Here is a 22668-nt window from a genome sequence, read left to right on the forward strand (position 1 = left end):
AATAAATGTTTACAAAATGTTTTGGTTTTAATTTCTCATACGATAATTTTCACTGCTATATACACAAAAGTTCTCCGGGAGTCTTCAATGAATGTCAGTGAGATTGAGAAACAGAACAGAGTCCACGCGGTTACAATGTGGCAGGCACGGAAGCCCCCGGGATTCCGCTCGGGAACCTGGGAGCAGGTTGCAAGTGGTTTCCTGGCCCAATCCCAGTCAGACGAGGCTCCTATGATCGTAGCTGAGTGGTCCAGGCGTTAGGTGTGCCCCCCCAATCAGCCACTCCCGAACCACTGTGGACTGACTGCCCTCCAGGAGCCTCAGACTGAACCTAGTGGTTATGGCATCGCTTGCAGGCCACTCACTTCCGGCTCAGGGTGACCCGCTTGGCTCAGGGCCACACACACACCTGTCTGTGCTGGGAGCTACTTCATTGTCCCGTTACTTGAGCCCCAAAGAGCACCGTCTACCATCACAGGGCCGTTACGTAGAGCCCTCTGGAGAGGGCAGGGCGCGCACACTGTTATTATGCCACAGCCTGAGCGGATCCCTGGTCCGAGTGGTGTCCTTCGGGGGAGAAGAGCAGGAACAAGATTTTCCAAGTGTGGCCCGGCCCGTATGGCTCAGTGGTTGAGTGTCAATCCATGAACCAGGAGGTCCCTGCCACCCACCCATCCCCAGGTCAAAGGCGTTCCCCGGCCCAGGGCTTAACCCGATAATCAATGCAAAGCAATGCCGTCCCGTTCTGTTTTCTCTGGCTTTCTGCGGGAGAAAAGGACGCGCCATGTACTTTATCTGAATCCCGCGACCTTTGCAAACGCTCGCCTGTGTATGTTGTCCGGCTGGCTGCCGGGGGAAATGTATTATAAAAGCCCGTGTGATGCTGGAGGGACGTGGGAATCCCCGCCGAGCTCCCCTTGGTTCTGACTCGGTGGTGTGTCTGTGTCTTCCGACAGAGCGGTGGTGGGAGCAGCACAGGGGTGTTAAGCAGCCTCAGTTTTCCCATCTCAAAAATGGGAGAGTAATAGGACCTCCGAGGATGGAGGTCAACATGAAACCAGAGAACGCAGCTCCAGTTGCCCAGCCCTTATAATAAGTGTCTCACACACAACAAGTACTTACAGTGAAGGGCGACATGATCAGCCTTTTACAAGTAGCTTGTAGCACAGGGTGGCAAACTGTGGCCCGAGGGCCAAATAGAGTAAATAAAATTCCCTTGGAAAACAGCCACGCCTGTTTACATGGGCATCCTGACTGGCGGCCATGGAGTTGGCTAGCTGCTGAAAAATGCTGCTATCTGGCTCTTGGCAGAAAAAGCTTGATGACCTCTGACCTAGTGGAATCAGACAGAGTTGGGCTCCCGGTTGTGGAGCGGGTGGCAGTGCTTCTCTGAGCCTCAGTTTTCCCATCTGTAAAATGGGAATGATTGTGGAACTTGTTTGTAAGGATGTCATGAGGAGCAGGCAGCACAGGGTCTGGCACATCACAGGGACTTCACTGTCGGTGCCACTTCTTCCCGTGTCTGCAGGCTCGGTCTCAGAGGCCCAAAGCGGATGTCCTCCGATCCCGGTTTCTGGGCGGACCCTCCACTGCCCGCTGCAGAGTCGGGGGCCTGGAGCTGCCCTGCCTTCCGGTCACAGGGGCTGAAACGCGCTATTTCCCAGCAGGACCTGCCTTCCCGCAGGCTTCCGACGTGCCCAGCAAAACGGAGACCAGAGAGACAGAATGCTGTTATCAAAGCAGCAACTGCGGAGGAGCGGGGAGGCTGGGAAGCCTCGGGAAGGTGAATCAAAGGCGGACTCGGAGGAAACACTTTGTGAAGCAAAAAGCAAAAAGCAAAAAAAAAAAAAAAAAAAAACCCCAAAAACACCCACGGTGCTCGCAAGAGCGCCATGACTCGGTGGAAGGTAATTTCCCTCTGTTCCTGTCTCCGGCTGAAAGGCAGGCCCAGAAGGGAAGTGGAATAAACACCAGGCACTCAGGTTGTCAGATAATTGGCACAAAAATGTTGCTTTTCCTCACCTCTTGAATTATTTGAGTGCTTCAAGAAAAATGTTCCATCCTCAAATTTTATGTGGAAACACAATCGTAAAGAGAGGCTCTTTATGCTTTATTTTTTCCTTCTGTCTAGCTACCCATCTATCCATCTATCTGAACATTTTACTGTATATATGCATTAGATTCTATCATCTATCTATCTATCTATCTATCTATCTACCCATCTATTCTTCCATCCATCCATTCATTCATTCATCCAGCTATCTTATACTATCTTGGACATATATTAGATTCTAACTATCTTTCTATCTATCTGTCTATCTATCATCTATCATCTACATCTGAATGTGTATTAGATATATATTAGATACTATCTATTCTTTTCTTCCTAGCTATCTATTCTCTCGATGAGAGAGAATCATCGATCAGCTGCCTCTTGCACATCTCCTACTGGGGATGTGCCCACAACCAAGGTACATGCCCTTGGCCAGAATCAAACCTGGGACCTTTCACTCTGCAGGCCGATGTTCTATCTACTGACCCACACCAGTTTTGGCCCACTTCAACCATTTTTTGAAAGCCTACCTGTACCAGAATTCAAAACTTATAAAACACGAGGAGGTTGAGGTATAGAGAGAAGCTACCCGCCCAAGGTCATCAAGAGCTGGAGTCAGAAACCAGGCTTGGCAACCCAGGAGGGAATCGGAAAAGCAGCCAGTCACAGCTGTAGAATAAAGAGTCACAACCTGAAACCATGCAGAGGCCTGGCAGGTAAGCATACATGATCCTCGCAGTCCAGGTAGGGCAATAGGGAGTGGCGGGGACTGAGGCAAATGGAAAATCAAGCCCTTTTAGGAAGGGGGCCCCTACTCAGCTCCAGCTGACGGTGACTGTATGGAAATCCAGGCCTAGGGAGCTCTAAGTCTAGATTTTTATGCGACGCCTCCTGATAATAATTAGCCACAAGTTTCATATTCCTGACAGCCTCAAACTATATCAATGGGCTGGGTCTGACTGAGAATCCGCCTGTTGCAAATCCCTCTGCCCAGTAAGGATGCTTCCATCACAGTGCTGGGTCCCCTCACTATACTTACTAATTTACATATTTACCCCCTGCCCCCCGAAATTGGATTGTAACCCCCTTGAGGAGAGGGAGGGGCTGTGACTTAATCTCCTTTGCACGTCCCAGTGCCTGTCCCAGGGCTGGCAGGAGAAAGGGGCATAACCGATGTTTATCGAGAGAACGCTCACTATAGTATATTCCCGCCCTCCACGGTGGCTAAAAAGTTAAATATATGATGGCTTTTAATGAAAAAGCAGCAGGATGAAATATGCATGAGAATCCTATTTTTTTTTTTTTTTTTTTGACAGGAGGCAGTGTGTTAAGGAGAAAGAGTTTCTAATGATGTTTGCCAGGGATGCTCCCGGAAGACTAGAAAGTTCTCCGGGCGTGCAGTGCAGCCCTGTTCTTAGCTCTGCCCGCACCTGCTGCTCGCCGTGTTTGGATAGCTCTCAGAGAACGAGGAGGTCACTTATTAAAATCGCTTACCCCCCTCGTCGGCGGTGGAGGCTCACTAATATGGAATCCAAATATCCCCTGGCTGACCTCGCTGCCACCGTGTGGGCAGTGCCGCCCCGGGAGGGCCTTTCCTGCCGGTGAGATGATGCTCGCTCGTTATGAACTGCTTCCAGAAAGAGACACAACGCGGCCGCCCGCGGGTCTTGTCCCTGGCTTCAGCATCGGGCCCATTTTAACGGGAGCCAAATGTTTTAAGCTTAAACTTCTTCTAACGCCACTTCTTCAACATGGACTCGCCCAGGCCGTGGTATTTTGCAGAAGAGCCACCACACTCAAGGGGCCAAAGAGCTGCAAGTGGCTCGCGAGCCGCAGTTTGCCGACCATGGCCTTAGAGTCACAGCCTTATTTCGCTGGATTGATGAACTTCCCGCAAAAAAAACATCCTGGATCGCAAATGGCTAATCCATGGCGGACACACCACCGCTCCCCGCGTCCCTGGTCATGGCAGACATCGCCAATCAATCCCCACACTCTCTCCCACCGAGCCTTAAAACCCTTCCTTGCACAGGGCTGCTGTAAACGGGCAGCCATGGACAAAATTGGAGCTGGGCCCAGGAGCAGCAACTCTTCGTCCATAGCCCACCCTCGCCTCACCCCCAAGCCCGGGCCCTGCTCCTGAGCCCAGGTACCCATCAGCAAGCAAACGGCTTCCTTCTTAAAACGAACAACATAACAACAACAAGCCCTCCCCTGACCTCCCAGCCCTCTCCCGCCGCTGCCATCTGCCCCCTTCACAGGAAAAAGGAAGGAGCTGGCCAGACGCCTCGGCCTTTCCTTCGCCCGTTCTCTCCCGAGTTCACCTCCGCCGGGCCGGGTTGAGATGCCTCCTGGCAGGCTCACCCCGGAGCCGCGTGTGCCGCACCCAAAGGGCCATCCTGGGTGTCCACCCTCCCCCAGCCGTCGTTGTCACAACTGATTACCGAGATGCTCGCCTCCCAAAACACTTTCTTTACTTGGTTTCCAGGACAAACAGGCTCCTGCTCTCCCTCTCCCTCCCGGCTTCTCCTCTCCCCTGCTCCCTCTCCCTCAGTCTTCCCCATCTCCTGCCCTCTCCACACTGGGCATCTCCGGACTCCACATTCGCCCCTCTCCACACCCACTCCCACAGCGTCTCGTCCAATTTCAGCTTTATTTTTAAAAATATGTTTATATTTTCAGAGAGGAAGGAAGTGGGAGAGAGAGCTAGAAACATCAGTGATGAGAGAGAATGGCTGATCAGCTGCCTCCCGCATGCTCAACATTGGGGATCAAGCCCGGAACCTAGGCCTGTGCCCTGATGGGGAACTGAACTGTGACCTCCTGATTCATAGGTCGGTGCTCAGTCTCTGAGCTTTACATACAAGCTGTCCTCTGGCGACTCCTGCGTCAGGTACAGATCTCCAGTCCCAGTCTCTCCGAACCCAGACAGTCCGCTCAGCATCCTCACTTGGATGCGTGCCCCTCTGTTGACGAATGAGTTTGCCGACCACTGGCTTAAGGTATCCACACCCCACAGCAGGGCTCCCTCAGGGCAAGCATGGCAACTCCACCCTCCCAGCTGCTCGGAGCCCACTCACGGCTTCCTTTCCCCCACGTTCTGAGTATCATCTGTCAAGAAAGCTGACCTTACAAATAACCTCGAGCCTGATGACTTCTTAAAACACACACACTGTTGTTATTCTGGTCCAAGCTGCCATGACCTCTCATCCGAATTACTGGAGTTGCCCCCCTGCCTCCCCCCGCCCCCGCATCCTCCTTGCCTCCATCCCTGTCCCCACAATCCATTCTCCACACGGCAGCCAGAGCGTTTCAAAGGAAGTCCAATCATGCCACTCCTCCACTCGATACCCTCCAGCGGCTTCCTATCTCTGCGGAGGCTAAGGTACCATCGGTGTGACAGGAGCTCTGATACACAGCCTCTCGTGACCTGTGCTCGCCGCAAAGCATGCTGGGCAAATCCCTGGAACATCTCTGCCTGCTCGAATGAAACGCGACGGCACGGGCGAGAAAAACCTCAACTCAGGGACATTGCCCTTCTAGGGTTTAGCATTGTCTGCTCCTCCTTGGGCGTCCTGGTGCTCAGGAGGCCCTTGAGAAGGAAGCCGGGCTTCTTTGGTGCCGAGGAAGGCCCCTGGGGAAAACAGAGAGCCTTCCTCTTCACACTCACCCATCTCTTAAAGAGGGCCGCACGCCGCCCTTGCATCTCCATCTCCGGGTGGATGGGAAGCGCGCTGTCTGCGGGATGACGAATGGGGCCCACTGCCGAGCAGCTCACTCCCTCTCCTGAAGGCTGAGGGCCTGGGTGAAGGCACATACATCATCCCAGATCTCACAGGAAAGGAGCGGCCACGGAGCAGATCCCTCCCCAGAACGAATCCCACCGCATCTCTTGGAAATGTTACGGTTTCACACGCCCCACTGATGGAACGGTGAAAACCGGGCGAGAGAGTTCAAGAACGCGTAGCCGCGTGAGAATCCGTGGAGGCGCCACGTGGCGCAGAAAACGGGACGTTGTTAATAATTCAGGCGCTCCCGAAAGAAACCGCGACTCCGGGTTTTGTTTTAATCATCTCCTCGCTTTTCTTTCTCGCTCCGCCGTCAGGTAAAGGTTCATAAATAATGGTAATAATGACGGCGGTAATAGCAGCGGCAGAGGCAGAAGGAATAACAGGAGCTAATATTTACAGAGTGTCTGCTCGGTGCCAGGCGCTCTCCCGAGCACTCGACACACGTATTCATCCTCTCAATCGGCGCGGCAACCCTCGGAGGGAGGGGCCTGCTGTCGTTGACATTCGGCAAGGTGAGGAAACTGAGGCACAGAGAGGTGGGGCAGCTCACTGGGGTCGCTCGGCGAGGAGAAGGGGGGATGCCCGCTCCCTGAGCTCTGTTGGAGCTCCAGTTCTCAATGGCCAGGCCAGTTGGTCTCTCCAAGGGAGCATTTTGTTCCGCTTGTCTTTGAACTTGACACACCTGGTCCCAGATGCTCTCCATTCTCACGAGACGAATGAGTTTGCCGACCACTGGCTTAAGGTATCCACACCCCACAGCAGTGCTCCCTCCCTCATTGTTGCTCTGGCTCGAGGCGAACCTCCTGAGAGTCGGCGACCTTCCTGTGTGCCGCTGTTGCAAATTCACTTTCCCGGCTGCATAGTATTCCACCGCGGCCGCTCTTCTGCTGATGGGTTTTTCTGTGGTTTTTCATTTAAGTCTGCGAAGATCTGGCCGCCGTGGAGAACAGGATCCTCTTAGTCTGACGGAGGAGGGAACCGAGGCTCCGAGAAGAGAAGGGCGGAGATGCAAGTGCAGAGACAGGTTCGAACCTGGAACCGCCTGACGGCCCAGCTCTCCCTCCCTTTTGTTTGTTCTGTGTTTAGACCGCAGCTGCCGAGCACAGGTTTTTCTGCTGAGGTGTCTGGATGTGGTCCAATGGGCATCTGTGGTTCCATCCTATTACCGTCCTGCCTTGAAGCCCCAGTGATGACGGTAATAGGATGGAGCCACAGTTCTGGAACAGTCTCCTGGGGGCAATAGGGAGCTTGGTCCTCAGGGTTAGACAGGGAACTTCTTTTCTGAGGGAAGGAGAGTCAGGGAAACCGGTCTGGGAAGTGCTGGGCACCCTCAGGGAGTTCACAATCCACATGTACACCTGCTCTTTTCCACACAGTAATACTGCATTTGTTTAGCTCCTACTGCATTCGTTTTATGAGCTGGGGAAAATAACGTAAACGCTGTTTGTGTATTCCTCTCATCTACAAAATGAGCATAATAAAATCTAATAATATGAGGTAATTTTAGGACAATTAAATAAACTCATACATGTAAAGTAATTAGAACAATGCCAGGTATACAATCTTCAGTCTTATTGAAAGCTTAATACGATCATGATAATGATCATCATCATCATCATCATCGCCATCACCACATTTTCAGGGCACAAAACCAGACTCTGAAAAACACTTAATAATATGGAACCTTTTAAATGTCCCTGTGGAGTAGGCAGCGCACGCATTTCCAGCCACAGACAGATTAGAGGTCTGAGAGGTTGAGACCAGTGTCACCGGAAGCAATAAAGGATGTGTCAATCCGAATCCATGTGTTAAACGGGTTTCTGACCATGACCTCTGACACTCACTCTCAGACGAGACATTGTCCCAGCCCTACCTAGAACCAACGTGAAGTTCTTATAATAGAAACGGCCAACTCTTTGGGCACTACAAGAGCCCTATCAGCACCTTGGACAGGGACTGAGATTCTGAAATAATTGAACTTCTCAGGAGAGGGGTAAATCACCCAATGTTCATCTCCCATGACGTCATCAGTCTTGCAATGAATTGAATAGTATCTTTGTCGGGAAGTGGGGGGCGGGGGAAGATGAGCTCCCTTACTCTATAATTCTGTCAGTCACCCCTCCCACCTCTGCACGCATTGTTTATCTTCGGGGCTAATTCTCTGCTCTAATCACAGTGGGCAGCGGTGCCCAGTTCCTGAACAGTTAATTAAGGTCAAAACTCATTTCCACAAGAAATAGCTGTGAGATTGAGGCTGCAGAGGGTACTGTGCCTCTCATTATTCAGAAAACAGGTCTGTGTGTGTGTGTGTGTGTGTGTGTGTGTGTGTATGAGGGGGGGCTGGGGAGGAGATGCGAAGAGAGAAGGGGGTGAGAATTACAGAACGTGTTGGCAAGCTCACTGCTTCGAGATTTCAACTCCAAGAATTCCGCTTGTTGGGATGTCTAGGCCACGAAATGAGGACCAAAAAGAAGCCCCAATGGCAACACGGTGTGAGGACCACAGCAAGGCCCGCGGGTGCCTTCGCCACCTCTCTACTGCATCCAAGACTCCTCCCTCGCTGTCCTCTCTGTGCAACGGAGGAGGATGCACACATGAGCGGCATAAGTGGTGTGATTTCTCTCCACTGCAGCTCCTCCCAGTCCTCAGCTTTTGGACCAGTTCTGGCCACCAGGACCCTATTGGGATGCTCCTGGTTGTCCAGTGGAGAAGAGACCTGAGCTGGAGGCTGGACACTTGGACATGACACCAACTTGGTCTGTTACCTGAACCAGACCTTTCTCTCCTCCCGGCTTCAGCATCCATCCTTGTCAAAGGCAGATGATTCCTACATCGGCTTCCCATGGGCTATCGTAGAGGACCCAAGTGCAATCATAGAGGGAAAGAGGTAAGCACTTCGACAAGGTCAATCATCCCGTGAGAGGATAGCTCCTGTGTCCAGCTCTGATCACAAGTAATTTAGAAATTCTCTATTTGTAAGTCACTCACCCTTGACCCCATGACCTTGGCCAAGCCTCGTCACCTCTGTCATCTTCAGTCTGTCCACCTGTAACAGGAAGCTGACGCCTCCTTGGGTCACAGGAAGGCTGAGTGAGGCCAGGACTGTAAAGCTCTTGGGAAAGTTTCTGGTATTTAGGCAATGCTCAACAAGCCTCAGCTAACAAATTTATCTTACGTCCTCCAAGTCTCTTCCCACGGCTGCCAAGGAGGCCTCGTGAGGAAGCCTAAATGGGCACTCTGCCCGCATTGCTAAGTGGGCACTCTGCCATTCGTGTGTGCGGCTCTTCCAAGTCTATTGCGGTCATGGCGGTTTCATCAGCCAGCGGGGATCCGGAAATAGCCAGCAGGAGGAGAGTGGACAGACCTCCGCGGGCTCTGCCCTCACCCGCTGGGCGATCTCCTGCCAGCTGCTCCGGGCCTCGGTTCCCTCCAGGTGAAGAGGTGATCGGCATTGATCTCCACATCCACCCCGCTGGTCTAAGTCCCACCATCATCTCTGGCTAAAAGGGAGGTCACCCTTTCAGAACCCCGCAGCGGCTCCCAGGGAGTGATGGGACCGAATAGAATGAGCATGCTCGCTCCGGACAGGGCCAGAATGCTCCCAGGGGCATCAGCGCAGACGGTCCAGCCCAGGGCTGGGCTGCCTGAAAGACACGATTCACAGCAGGAACCACAGTGGAGGCCCGGCATTTTGTTTGGGGAAACCTGAGCCTCAGGGTTTGCCCGGATCCCGCCCCCATCTTCCCGCTGATCACTCTCTTTAAAAGCAGTCGCCAGTGAGTGCGATTGGGGGAGACCATGGGTGCTTTACTGGAAAGGACACACAGCCCATTGTCTCTCAGGAAGTGAAATGCTTGCCGGGAGAATTGGGGCGGGGAGGGGGGTAAGCTTCTCTTTCTCCCTTTGGAAGTTAGAGGGAGGACGGCAGTGCTGAGACTCCAACCACGGTGGGAGCTGGGTTTTCTTTGTCCGGCCTCCGGAGGAGCCCAGAACGGCCCTGACGAGACTCGGGAGAACTGGGTCGGTCGTGTCTTTGCCATCGACAAGCTGAGTGACTTTGGGCAAATGCTTTCCCCTCCCGGAGTCCGGTTCTCGGGGCCTGCTGTGACCTTGGTCTTTCTACCCGAACACCAAAGGGAGGAATAGGAATTGTCCGGACGGGCCCAATGCACCTCTTCTGAGCCCAGTCTTAGGGGCTGGGGATGAACAAGCTGGAGTTTCTATCTGCCTAGAGATGATGAGTAAGAGAAGCAGGCAATTGCTTCATCTGGAGATAAAAGCTGGGGGCAGAGGTGGAGAACGTACAGGCTCCTTGGGGAAACATGGGAAGGACTGTAAGTGCACGTGTGTGCATGCATGCTTGCATGTGTATGGGTGCATGCGTGTGTGTATGCATGTGTGTGTGTAGGGAAGAATCAGAGAAGCTTTACCAGGGGGTGAGCATCTAATCTGAAAACTGAAGGATGAAGAATCATAACCATCATTTTTGGAGTCCTTACTACGCGGCAGATAAAGGACTATCTCATTTAACCTTTAATCCTCCAACCCCCTCCCCCCCTCTTGTTTTAGGCAGGAGGTATTATTGTCATTCTATTTTAGGGACAATAAAACTGAGGAGCAGAGAGGTTAAGTCAATTGCCCAAAGCTGCACAGCTAGAAAGTGACAAAGCTCTGTTGGAACACAGGCCCTTAGGCTGCACCTTCATCAGTAACACTCGGCGCTTAGCCCACAATGCCCCGAGACCCATCCTGCCACCTGTCTCACTGCCCTGGATGGATGGAGACCAGAGAGATTCATCAGATACCACCACAGCCCTGCCATGCAGCCAGGGCTCCCAGCCCCCACAATGCGACGCGGGCACATGGAGGCTCCTGTCTCTGGCTGTGTGCGAGGGGAGGAGGCGCCCCGCCCCTCAGGAAGCCAGGGCTCCAAGCCCCGGGGCCAATGAGAGGTTCCGGAAGGATCTTTGGGATCCCGCTTCCCCAGGTGCCGATAAGACAATAACAGTCTCATCTTACTTGGGTGCATCACTTGACCGTGTCCCCTCACCTGAATGCAAGGCTTTCTTCCTCTGCCTACCAGGTGTACACACCCCTGGCTGCAAAGAGTCTTTTGTGTGTGGCTGGGTGTCCCGTTTCTCATTTTTTTTCTCTTCTAAATGTCCCCCACGGATGACTCCAAATGCCCTGACAACAAAGGGCCTGTTGTCGGCTGAGATGAGCAGACAGCGGGCAGAGTCCCCTGCCGCCACTTAGCCAGGCCCGGAGGCCGGACACCCGTTCGCCTGTCCTTCCCACGCCTCTGGGAAGAGGCTGGAATGCCCTTTGCACCCAGGACTCAATGATGTGGCCTTTCTGAGCTCCTCGTGACCTGGGACATTGGTTGCTGCCTCTCCCCGCTTCCCGTGTCCCTGGCTCCACACGTCTGCTGCTCTTTCTCCCCAAACTCTTCCGGCTGCCCCTCTGGGGCCTCTGGACACTGGTCTCTTCGGCCTTCAGGGCTGAAAGCAGCAGAGGTGATCCAGTGACTTAGCCAAGGTCACATTCAAGGGATGAAGCCAGGACTGGAATCCAAGCCTTCAAGTAGGTCATGGCTACCCCAGCACTTCATGTAACTCAATGTGCTTGGCCTAGGAAAGGTCCCAGTAGCTGTCAGCTAGACCGTTAGTAACAATATTTACTTACTATTGACCACCTGTCATGACTTAGCGCTGGGCTAGATGTGACTGGTCTTAGATATATTCATCAGGACTCTTTTGGTTGCCAATGACAGAAACTCAATTCAAAATACTTTAAACAAACCAAGATGCATTGGCGGCCATATAGAAAGGTGCACGAGCTTCAGGTGTAGCTGTGGCTGGGCGTTCGCCGCAATTTGACAGCAATTCTTGGTTGTTTGGCTATCCACGTTCTTTTTTCCTACTTTCCTGAAGGCAAAGTGTTGACTCCATCCCTAGATAGGTGCCATAGGGTACAATGGGGACCACAGAGGCCTTCAGGAGTCCCAAGAGTTCAGCCAAAGTCCCAGGGCTGACTCTCATTGGACCAACTTAAGCCATCGCTCACCCCTAAACCAATCCCAGTGGCCAAGAGGATAAAATGCTCTGATTGGCCAAGTCTGGGTCATGTGACACACGTAGATCCTGGGTGGAAGGGAAAAAGAGGGAAGTTCCCCAGTCCCATTGGATTCCATGACCCGAGAATAGAGAAGAAGGTGGAACATAAGGGTGCTGTGTGGCAATGAAGACTTGACAGACATGTGCCACACATGCCCACCCTATCAGTTAAGGGTAATTAATATTTTAACTGATGGCTGCTGTCCTTATTAGGGGCCGTTAGCTCATCTTAATGAAGTTGGTTGGGTCTACGAAGAGTGACACAATTTACTTATGCCCACCATGTTTTCAAGGATTATCTTTGAAATGCTTTACTCTCCTCTGAAAAAGTACTTTTGATTTGACCAGGTGCCATAACAGGTCCAAAGCTACAAAATCAAGAAATGAATGACGGGGGAGGAGAAGAGAGGGCCTAAGTCGTCATCACACTATTTTCTGACCCTCGATGGTCTGAGTTTGAATCTACAATCAGTTTTCACAGGTGGTAACTGGAAAGGCTCATGGTAGAACACTTTTTTTTGCGGGGGGGGGGGGTAAACTTTAGAGTTGGGGGTGGGGATGAAGGGCAGACTCAATGTATCCACGGGCTGGAAAAATGAGAAATAGAGTCCCAGGTGGACCACAGATGGGAACCAGCCAACATAGCCTTGTGAGGTGGTGTGCAAAGAGAACTGGGCCAGAGCCAGGCATCCCTCATTCAAGCCCTGGTGTCCCCCTCCCACTCAGAGACCTTGGGCAAGTCACTTCCTGTGTTTGGCCACCTCCATGATCTCCTCTGCAAAACGGCACGGGTCCCCCTTGCCCGCTCAGGGGCGTTTGTTACAGAGGATTATCTGCGGAGGCTCCTTCCCCACGCTGAGTGGCGTTGAGCCTGTAAGGTGGGATTTTCATTGTTCTCGCCACGCATCGGGCTCCTCTTGTTCCTGCCACTTGTTTACACCTGTATTCTCGGCACTTCTGCCATTCCACGTGAGTAATTTCTGAATTAACGCTGCCACTCAGCTGGAAGGCCTTGGAGTCTCTCGTTTATAAATCTGAATATCATTCAAGTCAACATATGTTGTTTTCTAGTTGCACGCAGTAAATTACTCCAGGGCTGGAACCAGCGATCTTTGCCGTTGGAGCAGAGTAACAGCAGGGAATGGAGGCGTTTAGCACAAACATGATCTAAGGGGGAGCACGGGGCTGGGTGACCATGACCCTAAGCCCTCACCCAGGGGGTCTGCATATGGCCACTCCCCAGGACGCTGAGGCTGTGATGAGAAAGATGGCGTTCAAAAGAAGAATTATGGATGGAGACTACACCGTGCACTGGCCCTGCTCCATCTGCCCGGTCCTTTATCAACGTCTTGCTTCTACAGAGCCTTCTCTCTTCAGGGAGCCTGAAGTGGGTAGACCAGAACACCAGCCATGGGGCTGGACCTTGGGGACTGAATTCCAAGGGTTACAGAAATCTGTGCCTCAGTTTCCTAAACTGTGAAATGACAGTCTATGGATGATTAAAGGGGAGAAGTTTTGTAAATCTCTTGGCTGGGACCCAGGAGACATCCAACAAGTCATACAGATATATTTCTAAATTTTTATTGAATGTACTGGGGTGACATGGGTTAATAAAATTATATAGGTTCCAGGCGTTCAATTCTCTAACACTTCATCTGTTTGATATATTGTGTGCTCACCACCCCAAGCCACGTCTCCTTCTGTCACCATTGAACCCCCTCCACCCTCTTCTACCTGCCCCACCCCCTTCCCTTGGGCAATCCCCTTACTGTTGCTGCGTCTGAGGCTATTGTTGTTTTTTGTTGTTTTGTTGTTTCCTTTTGCTTGATCCCTTCCAACGAGTCACGCTGTTATTGACATTATTATTGTTGTAGGTTAGATGGGCCTGTCTCTTTTCAAGGCCTCTCCTGAACACAGTGATCATTAGGGATATAGGTCCATGGCTGTTCTGTGGGCAGACCTCCTTTTCCAGGTGACCGGAGCGGTTTGGTTTGCCGGCTGCATCCTTCCAAAATGCAACGGGTGGGGGCCGCGCATCAAAGAGCCCTGAGATGTGGGAGGGCTGCGCGCCTCCAAATGCCAGGAACACGCCTCGGCGGGGCACACGGCGGCCTCCGGGCGGGAGGTGAGACATCCTGGGATTTTTCTGTGCCATTCTGTGACTCAATGTACAGCGTGTGTCCCCTGTTGGGCCAATTACCGACTTAAAGTGTTGTTGGGAAAGGCAAGCGCCTTCATTACGGGCCTGGGAGCACTCGGGCTCCGTGGTTTCCTATTGATGCCGTTTGCAAAAGCCATTCTGCTCCTATCTCTTTGTGTCACTGAAAGGCCACCGAGGATTTCCTGGGGAGCGGTCCGCCTCCCCGCCCCCTGCCTGTCCGTCACCCTGGCCCCTCGGCAGGGATTGGCCGGAGCAGGGATTGCAGGGAGGAGGGGAGGGCTGAGGAGGAGCCCAGGTTGTTGGTAGGAGAGGTGCTGAGTACCGTGAGGGCGAGGGAAATGGAGGAAAAACGAGGCAGGAATAGACTCATCAGCTCAGCGCTGTTGTGGAGTAAATGCAGGGCAGATCACATGATGCCGTGACCTTGGGTAAATTCAATGAAGACTCTTCAACCCATCGTGTAAGCCAACAGCCCTCCCGGCGTGAGAGGTAGATGAGGCTGGGAGGGAGGGTGCGTGGCTTCTAGCGGTGGCCTCTGACCTTGAGCAGGTGATGGACCCGTTCTGGCTTCCGCCCTTTCTTCTGAAAATGGAAGTTGCTGGGTGGTCTCTTCATTGTGCCTCAGCTCAGCATCTGCAGTCCAGGGGTCTATGATCCCATGAACCACAGCTGGTGGGGAAACTGAGTCCCTTTGTTCCATGTCAGCTCCGCAGAGACTGACCCCAGAACTCAGAACCTCAACCGATCACAGGTGGGTATTTCCAGACTTGGATGTACCTTGCATACCTCGTTAGAACTGAAAACTCCCCTGGAGTCCTGTTTATGCACCTGGTCAGTCCCTCTTCATTCTCCTCTGATAAATTCTTCATGCAGGAGACACACACAGCAGCGCTTTTATCCCTGCAGTGCCACCGTCCATCGGAAAATAGATGGACGCTTTTCCCAGGCAGACAGAGGGAGCTCATCTCAGGCCCGGAACCAGGTCCTCCGGGGGTGTGGGCTGCTGTCTGCATTTCCAAGCTGGCCTGCCTCGCCTCACCGGGAGCCTAACCCAGCTACACAGAGGCGTGTGCTGCTTCTAAATGGACTCTCCTGGTTTTGTTTTTCTTCATTTTCTCCTGTGTGTGTGTTTTTAATGCCTTGCTCTCCTGTGGAAGGCACCGGGCTCCCAGAGGTAACCATCGGGAGTCTAGGGCTGTTGATTAGCTGAAAAATGCCTACGGAGCTTCCCCCTCTCCCCTGCCTCCTTCCCAGCCCCGAGACCGACAGGAAGATAAAGAGTCGCAGAGTGGTTTGATCTGCTTCGCCAACCCCAGGCCCCAGGATGTCTCTCCTCCTTCCGTCTGAAGGGAGCGGGCTTCCTTCCTCTCCTCTCGCGGGCATCATCAAGCATCCCCGTGTTTACGGAGCTAATAGGACAATGGTCTCCTTAGCAACCGGACTCTCAGAGGATCAGAGGTGGCACGTTTCTCTTTAAAGATCTAGGTCACAAAGACCCCAACCTAGACCAGAACATGGCTCTCCCAGCACTGGTAAACAGAATATAATGAGATAATGAGGTTACCAAACAAACAAACAAACAAAAAAACACCTGCCAACAACAAAAACACACACCGGTGATGTAAGATAGTTTCTCTCCCAGGAGCAAGGGAGGTTGTTAGGCTGCGCGGTGGTACTCTGTAACTAAGGGCTGGCACGTGTGGGCAGAGCATCCGTCTGTCCCATCCCTGAATGAACTTGGCGTTCTAAAGAGAAAGGATGCTGGGCTCGCCTCTCAGCCTTCCACTGAGGTCACGGATCAGAAGCGAGAGCGCCTGGTGTGGAGTCTGTCTCCTCATCACCAAACCAGGTCCCTCCGCCTGACATCCAAATCCCTCAAGAGCGAGGCCCAGCCGCATTCTGTGATCTCCTTTCTCTGCGCCTCTGTGCCCTCTCTGAGCAGCGGCAGCTTCCTCGCCTCCAGGCCGCTGCACCCACAGGCACCGGCCAGCTCCGGTCTCCTTTATCAGTCCTGAGCTGATGTGTTGCTCTCCCTCACCCCCCGCCCCCGGCTCCCTCTGGGACACGCTGCAGCTCTCCAGGAAGATGTGGGGTGACCATGAATTTGGGGTTCACTCCAGAGGGGCTGAAAGGCACCTTATGCAAATGAAGCCACCCCTTGCATTAACACAAATGGGGGGGCGGAGGGGAGGGAGGACTCTGAAACGGTGAAAACCCACACCAGTTCTGAGTTTAGTAATATCTACGAAAATACACACAAAAATGCACTCAACCTTTAAGGAATTTATCCTATGAACGACCTCAAGCATATATCCAGAGATATAAGCAAGGCTATTCATCACAACAATGTAGAAGAAGAAAAAAAACAAAAACAATGGAAAGAATCTAAATGCTCACTGAGGAGGACGGCTGAAAAATTACGATAGAATAGGCTCAGGCATGAGGGGCATATCCTGTGTGCTCTTTTGTACCGATACAGGGATATCTCCGAGATGTATCTTTAAGTACAAGAGCAAAGAGCATTTGCGTTATTAAAAATGGATTTATATAAAAGGTGTAAAAAATCAATAAAATATAAAAACATAGATAAATAAAAGGTGTGTGTTTCACACTTTATGCTGGTCCGTGCCCAAACAATATCTCAGGGAAGGTTAAGAATACATCACTGGGGGTGATTTATCCCTAGGGGGAAAGAGATCGAGGAAGAGGTAGGAAGGAAACCTTGCATTGTGGGTTTTGTTTTGTTTTGTCTTGTTTTGTTTTTGTTCTTGTGTTTTCCACAGGCAGGTCTTACTTTATAACGCACCTTTTTCTTCTTAGGAAGAAAACTGCAGCCCGGCCGATGTGGCTCAGTGGCTGAGCATTGACCTATGAACCGGGAGGTCACGGTTCAATGCCCAGAAAGGGCACAGGTCTGGGCTGCAGGATCCATCCCCAGTAGGGGGCGTGCAAGAGGCAGCCGACCAATGATTCTCATTGTTGATGTTTTTATCGCTCCCTCTCCCTTCTTCTGAAATCAATAAAAGTATATTTTAAAAAGAAAAGAAAATTGCACTCACTGGAGACAGACCCAGCACCGAAGCCCATGAGCTCTGGGACTCTGCACAGCATTTCACCTCTCAGACCTCTGCTTTCTCACTGCGACGTAGGAACAATTACAGCAGATCCTCGGGTCACGTTGGAGATCTGTTCCTACGGTGATGTAACGCGATTTTCGCCGTGAGTCAGAACCCACCTACATAAGCACCTATGTCACTCACTCACAAGGAGCACATACACAGCAGTAATAAACTGAAACAGTAAAAAAAAAAACAATTAAAAGAAAGATGATAATTTTTGAGCTTTACTTGTAGTAAAAATAAAAAACATAAAGCACATATGTCCATATGTCGAAATGACAAAACTTTAAAAAATATATATACTTTATTAATTTTGTACAGAGAGGAAGGGAGAGAGATAGAGAGTTAGAAACATCGATGAGAGAGAGTCATCGATCAGCTACCTCTTGCACACCCCCTACGGGAGATATGCCCGCAACCAAGGTACATGCCCTTGACCAGAATAGAACCCAGGACCCTTCAGTCCCCAAGCCGACGCTCTATCCATTAAGCCAAACCGGTCTCGGCGGAGTATATATATATATATATATATATATATATATATATATATATATATAATGACGATGTAACCACGAAATGACATACATCGAGTCCAGCATAACCCGAGGACTACCTTTATTGAGATCTTGCTTGATTGTGAGAATTAAGTGAGATCTTATGCACACCCGGCTTCTGACTGGGCCCGGGGGGCCTGCCCCGCCTCCTCGCGGTGGATAGCAGGACCCCTCAGGTGCACCTGTGAGCCGTCTCCAGCCCCAGGTAAACGCCCCCGTGCCCATGCTGCCAGCCGGTATTTATGCTGTGGTTGTGCCAGAGGCGTGTGCATTTGGTGCCAGCCTGCTAATATCCTCAGCCACCGCCCGATGGGTGCTGCTTACACTCGTTCATTTGTTTTATCATCTGATTTCCCACCAGAGATAAACAGAGTGGTTTTTCCGAGGCCATTTCTTATAAGAATTGAAATCAATTTAAGCATCGGCTCAGAATTGCATTGCAAGCCCAGCTGCACTTTAAATTTAGAAACTCCCATCCCCGACTTACGATTGTTCGACTTATGGGTTTTTGACTTGACGATGGTGCGAGAGGGAGACGCAGAATAAATTGCATGAGATGTTTAACTGTTTATTTTAAAGCGGGCTTTGCGTTAGATGCTTTTGCCTGGCTGTGGGCTCACGTCGGTGCTCTCCGCACGCTGACCGTAGGCTGGGCTAAGCTGGGGTGCTCATGTCGGGTAGGTGTGTTAAATGCATTTCTGACTTAAGGTATTTGTAACATAGGATGGGGTCATGGGGACATAAACACATCTCAAATTGAGGGACATCTGGATTTCACCCGGATCTTGGCTTTGCAATGCCCAAGGGGGTTTGCCGTTATTTTGCGCTTGTTGTATGCCTGTCACTGGGCCTAGCCCTTACCAGGCATTTCCCACTGACAGCTCAGGGCAGCTTAAAGAGGCAGATGCCACGTGATGGGTGACAGATGAGGAAACGGAAGCTAAGACAGGTGATGTGATGTGCCCCTGGCCCCTGGAGGTGTGATCAGAGCACACCCCCAAGCCCCTGGCATCCCAGCCCTGTGGTTATCCGTTTCTGCATCCGATCATCGGCTCACTCCTCCCGTCTGCCTCCGCGGCTGCCGCGCTGGGCCGTGGGGATTCGGCGATGGACAAGATGGTCACGGCTCTGTCTTCATGGAACCCTGATTATGTTTGGCCAGGAGCGTGCGATGCTTGCAAAACAGCCATCGCTTCTGATTTGCCAAGCCTCTTAAAGTTTACGAGATGCATTCGCACCCATTATCTCCTGATGAATGAATTTACTGCGCCTCTGCTGTTTAAATGGCGCATGAGACCTGCGGCTTTGGAGGGGGCTGTTCAGCAGAGCGCACCCCCTTTATAATCTGGGATCCACTCGATATCTAACTCATGAACCTAGAGCAAACCTCGGCTCTCGAGCCACATGTGGCTCTTCCACAAAACACCACGGCCCGGGCGAGTCTATGTTGAAGAAGTGGCATTAGAAGAAGTTTAAGTTGAAAAAAATGTGGCTCTCCAAAGAAATTTCAATCGTTGTCCTGTTGATATTTGGCTCTGTGGACGAACGAGTTTGCCGACCGCTGGCCTAGAGTGTAGGCGGCTTTTCAGACGGCGCCCCAAGTCTTTCCGGGGCGTCCTCCTAACAGTTACGTTTTGAGTTTCTGCCTTGTGCCAAGAAAGATCTCCTGTCTTCGTGGACCGTCCTGCCTCGGGGGTGACACGGCCAGCACACAGGCAGACAGTGACTGGAGCACAGCTGTGACCCGGGCCAGGGAGGGAACACACAGGGAGCGAGGTACAGTGTGACCAGAGGGCGCCTCTTTAGCGCCGAGAGGAGAGGATGTCTAAGCGAGACCCGTGGCGCCTTCAGGATCTCCCTCAGCTTTCAAACCAAGGCCGCGTGCTCGGAGGGCAACCCCCAGGTGTGCCCTAACCCAGCAGGGTACCAGAGGCGGGCGCCTCTGCCCACGGCCAGGCTCCTGCGGGGCGAACACCGTGCTCCAGAGCCCCCTTTCGGATTGGCTGGGCTTTATCAGACGTGGCTGGTGATCTGAGGCTCCCGGCCCAATCCCGCCTCCTCCCCCCTTCAACAGCTGTCTGGTCTGCATCGTGGTCTACAGCTCTTCCTGCTCAAGCATCCCAGCGGGAGGAGCACCAGCTTGGGCCTTTGCCCAGGTGTTCCCGCTCCTTCCTTGTCTTTCTCCTTGTGCTTGAATATCTGCATCTCGCTCGGCTTCCCCCAAGCAATTTCTCTGTGACATCCTTCCTGGCCATCGTCACCATCTCCCTTGTCCCCTGGATTACTCTGGGTGGGGGCTGAGTTTCCAACATGCAGGTCAAATGCAAACATGGGGAGTAGGGGGTGGGGAGGGCAGGTCCAAGGAGCATCTTAGACAAGTATTTGTGAAACAAACAAGTGAATAAACGAGAAAAACGCCATAAAAGACCTAAATGAAAATGGAGACAGTGTCTGTACCTACTTCCAAACAAAATTAAGGAGCTTAGCCGCCATGGCTGAGTGGTTGAGTGTCGACCTATGAACCCAAAGGTCACGGTTCGATTCCCGGTCAGGGCACATGCCTGGGTTGTGGGTTCAATTCCCAGTAGGTAGCATGCAGGAGGCAGCCAATCAATAGTTCTCTCTCATCATTGATATTTCTTTCTCTCTCTCCCTCTCCCTTCCTCTTTGAAATCAATAAAAATATCATACCTATAAACAGTTAAGGAGAATTAAATAAGAGACTCCCTGTTGAGCCCTTAGCACATTCCTAGTATATTATGAGTGAATACAGTGGTAAATGTAAGAGCTAAACCAAAAACTACTAGAAGAAAAAGGTAGGTTACCTTGGTAACCTTTGGGGAAGGCAATGGTTTCTTTAAACGGGTTTAAAAAACAGGAATGCCCACAGCGGGGGAGGGGGAGAAACACAACAAACTGAGTTTCAGCAAAAATAAAAACACCTGCTCATCAAACTGTATCTGTAAGAAAATAAACAGGCAAGCCACAGCTGGAAAAACTCTCGGCAACACACATCTCTGACAGAGGGCTTGCATCCAGCACACATAAAGAATCCGTACTCGATAACAGAAAGACAAGGAATTCAATAAAAATAACTTTGACAGACACTTCACACAAGAATAGGTGCAAATGACCAAATAAGCACAGGAAAAAGTTCTCAGCATCATTAGTCATTAGAGAATGCTGGTTAAAATCACCAGGAGGTCCCACTACCCACCCACCGGAATGGTTATAATTGAAAGAGCAACGGCCCCGGACCCTCCTACGCCGCTGGTGGGAAGGCAAAATGGCAGGATCCCTTTGGAACACAGCTTGGCAACTTTTCAGGAAGTTAAACATACACTTGCCCTCTGACCCCGCGATCCATAGCTAGGTATTTATCCCAGAGAAAGGAAAACAGCATCCATAAAAAGCTTCGGATGCAAATGTTCACAGCGGGTCTTTTTTTATAACAGCAAGAAACAGCCTAAATAGTCACCTAACAGGAAAGCAGATACAAGAGACTGCGGGACATCTGAACAATGAACTCTTTACTCAGAGAAAAAGGCCAGGAACGACTGAGTCACCGATAACAGAAGAACCTCAAAGGCGCTTTGCTGAGTGAAAGAAGTCTGCACACACACACAGAGAAGTATATTTTGTGTGATCTTGTGTGAAATTCTAAGACAGGCAAATTTCACCTCCGGGGGACACCAATCAGGACAGTGGTTTCTTGGGGAAGGGAGAAGAGAGTTAAATTCAGGCTTCGCAGGTAGAGGCTGCGAGAAGGATCCAGGGGAAGAAAGACTGTCAGCATCCAGGGCTGTCACCCCATTTGAGGCCCTTGGTTTCGGCAAACTAACCCACCAGTGATCCCAACAGGGCTTCTCTCTCCCTGGTGGGAGCTGGGGGTGGGCAGGGCATGGAGACTGTGCCAGTGGGAAATAGGAATAAGTCCAATGATTCCTCAGGACCTTTCTAAAGTTCTGGCAAGATGTATAGAATGCTTAGCATAATGGCTAGCACATAGTATGTGATCAATAAACAGCCAACTTGTTACTAATTCTTCAAAGATGTTTGAGGAAACAGGTATCCGTTTCTTCACGTGCAATGCAAATGTAGTTTATGTATTATACATGGGCGAACTGTTGTGTGTGTGGTAGGGCCGTGTACCGTATGTCAGGTGTATGGGGGACTGGGAGATGCTCACACATGCTTGGATGTTGATATGGGCAGACATGCAGAGGCACGCACATATGTCAGTGTGTCGCGTGCATTCAGTGTGTGTAGCCTCATTATTTTTTCATTGGTTCTTCATTCATCCATCAAAATTTCTTAGATGCTTGCCCACACCTATGCACACAGTATGGAAAGTAAACAGACAAGGGAAATATGATAGAGGTAAGTATGGGAATTAAGGGAGAATGGAAAGGTTATTTCCAGTTTGACTAATCAGGGAAGACTTCCTGGAGGAGGTGACACTTGCACAGCACCTAGACAAGTGAAGAGAAGGAGCAAGACCCTTGCAGGTAGACATTCAGGGAGAGAAGTAGCAGTACGTCACCGAAAGCTACAAAGAGTCTGGGTCCGTTCCATTCCTCAGAGCCCTTCTACCCCCACTCGCAGCCCACCAACCCTCTAGAGTCCGGGGAACAGGACCAGAGAACAGAGAGAAGACACAGATGCCAGGGAGCCAACACTTTTATTCTGTGCAGACCGAGCACACTGGGAGCCCCGTGCCCCGCGGCAGAGGCCTCCGCTGGACCCCTCTCTCCTCTTGGGGGCGGCCGTGCTCGCTGTAGTGGGACCGAGGGCCCCTGGGGAGGCCGGGCCGATCTCTCTCTGCGGAGTCGGAAGTCTTCGAGGGCAGTGCATCTCAGGAGGCTGGAAACAAA

General features: G+C 51.5%; 1 protein-coding gene across 1 annotated transcript in view; it reads right to left on the minus strand.

The window, feature by feature from the left end:
• Positions 1-22457: 22457 nt before the first annotated feature.
• Positions 22458-22668, minus strand: part of MYO18B (myosin XVIIIB) — a gene marked incomplete at its 5' end in the record, with an annotated part of 150699 nt that continues 150488 nt past the window's right edge. Inside the window, one exon of the mRNA XM_084868469.1 lies at positions 22458-22657. The remainder of the gene's footprint in view (positions 22658-22668) is intronic.

Source organism: Pipistrellus hanaki, assembly GCF_964339955.1.
Source record: "Pipistrellus hanaki genome assembly, chromosome: 19".
In the NCBI taxonomy this organism is placed as follows: domain Eukaryota; kingdom Metazoa; phylum Chordata; class Mammalia; order Chiroptera; family Vespertilionidae; genus Pipistrellus; species Pipistrellus hanaki.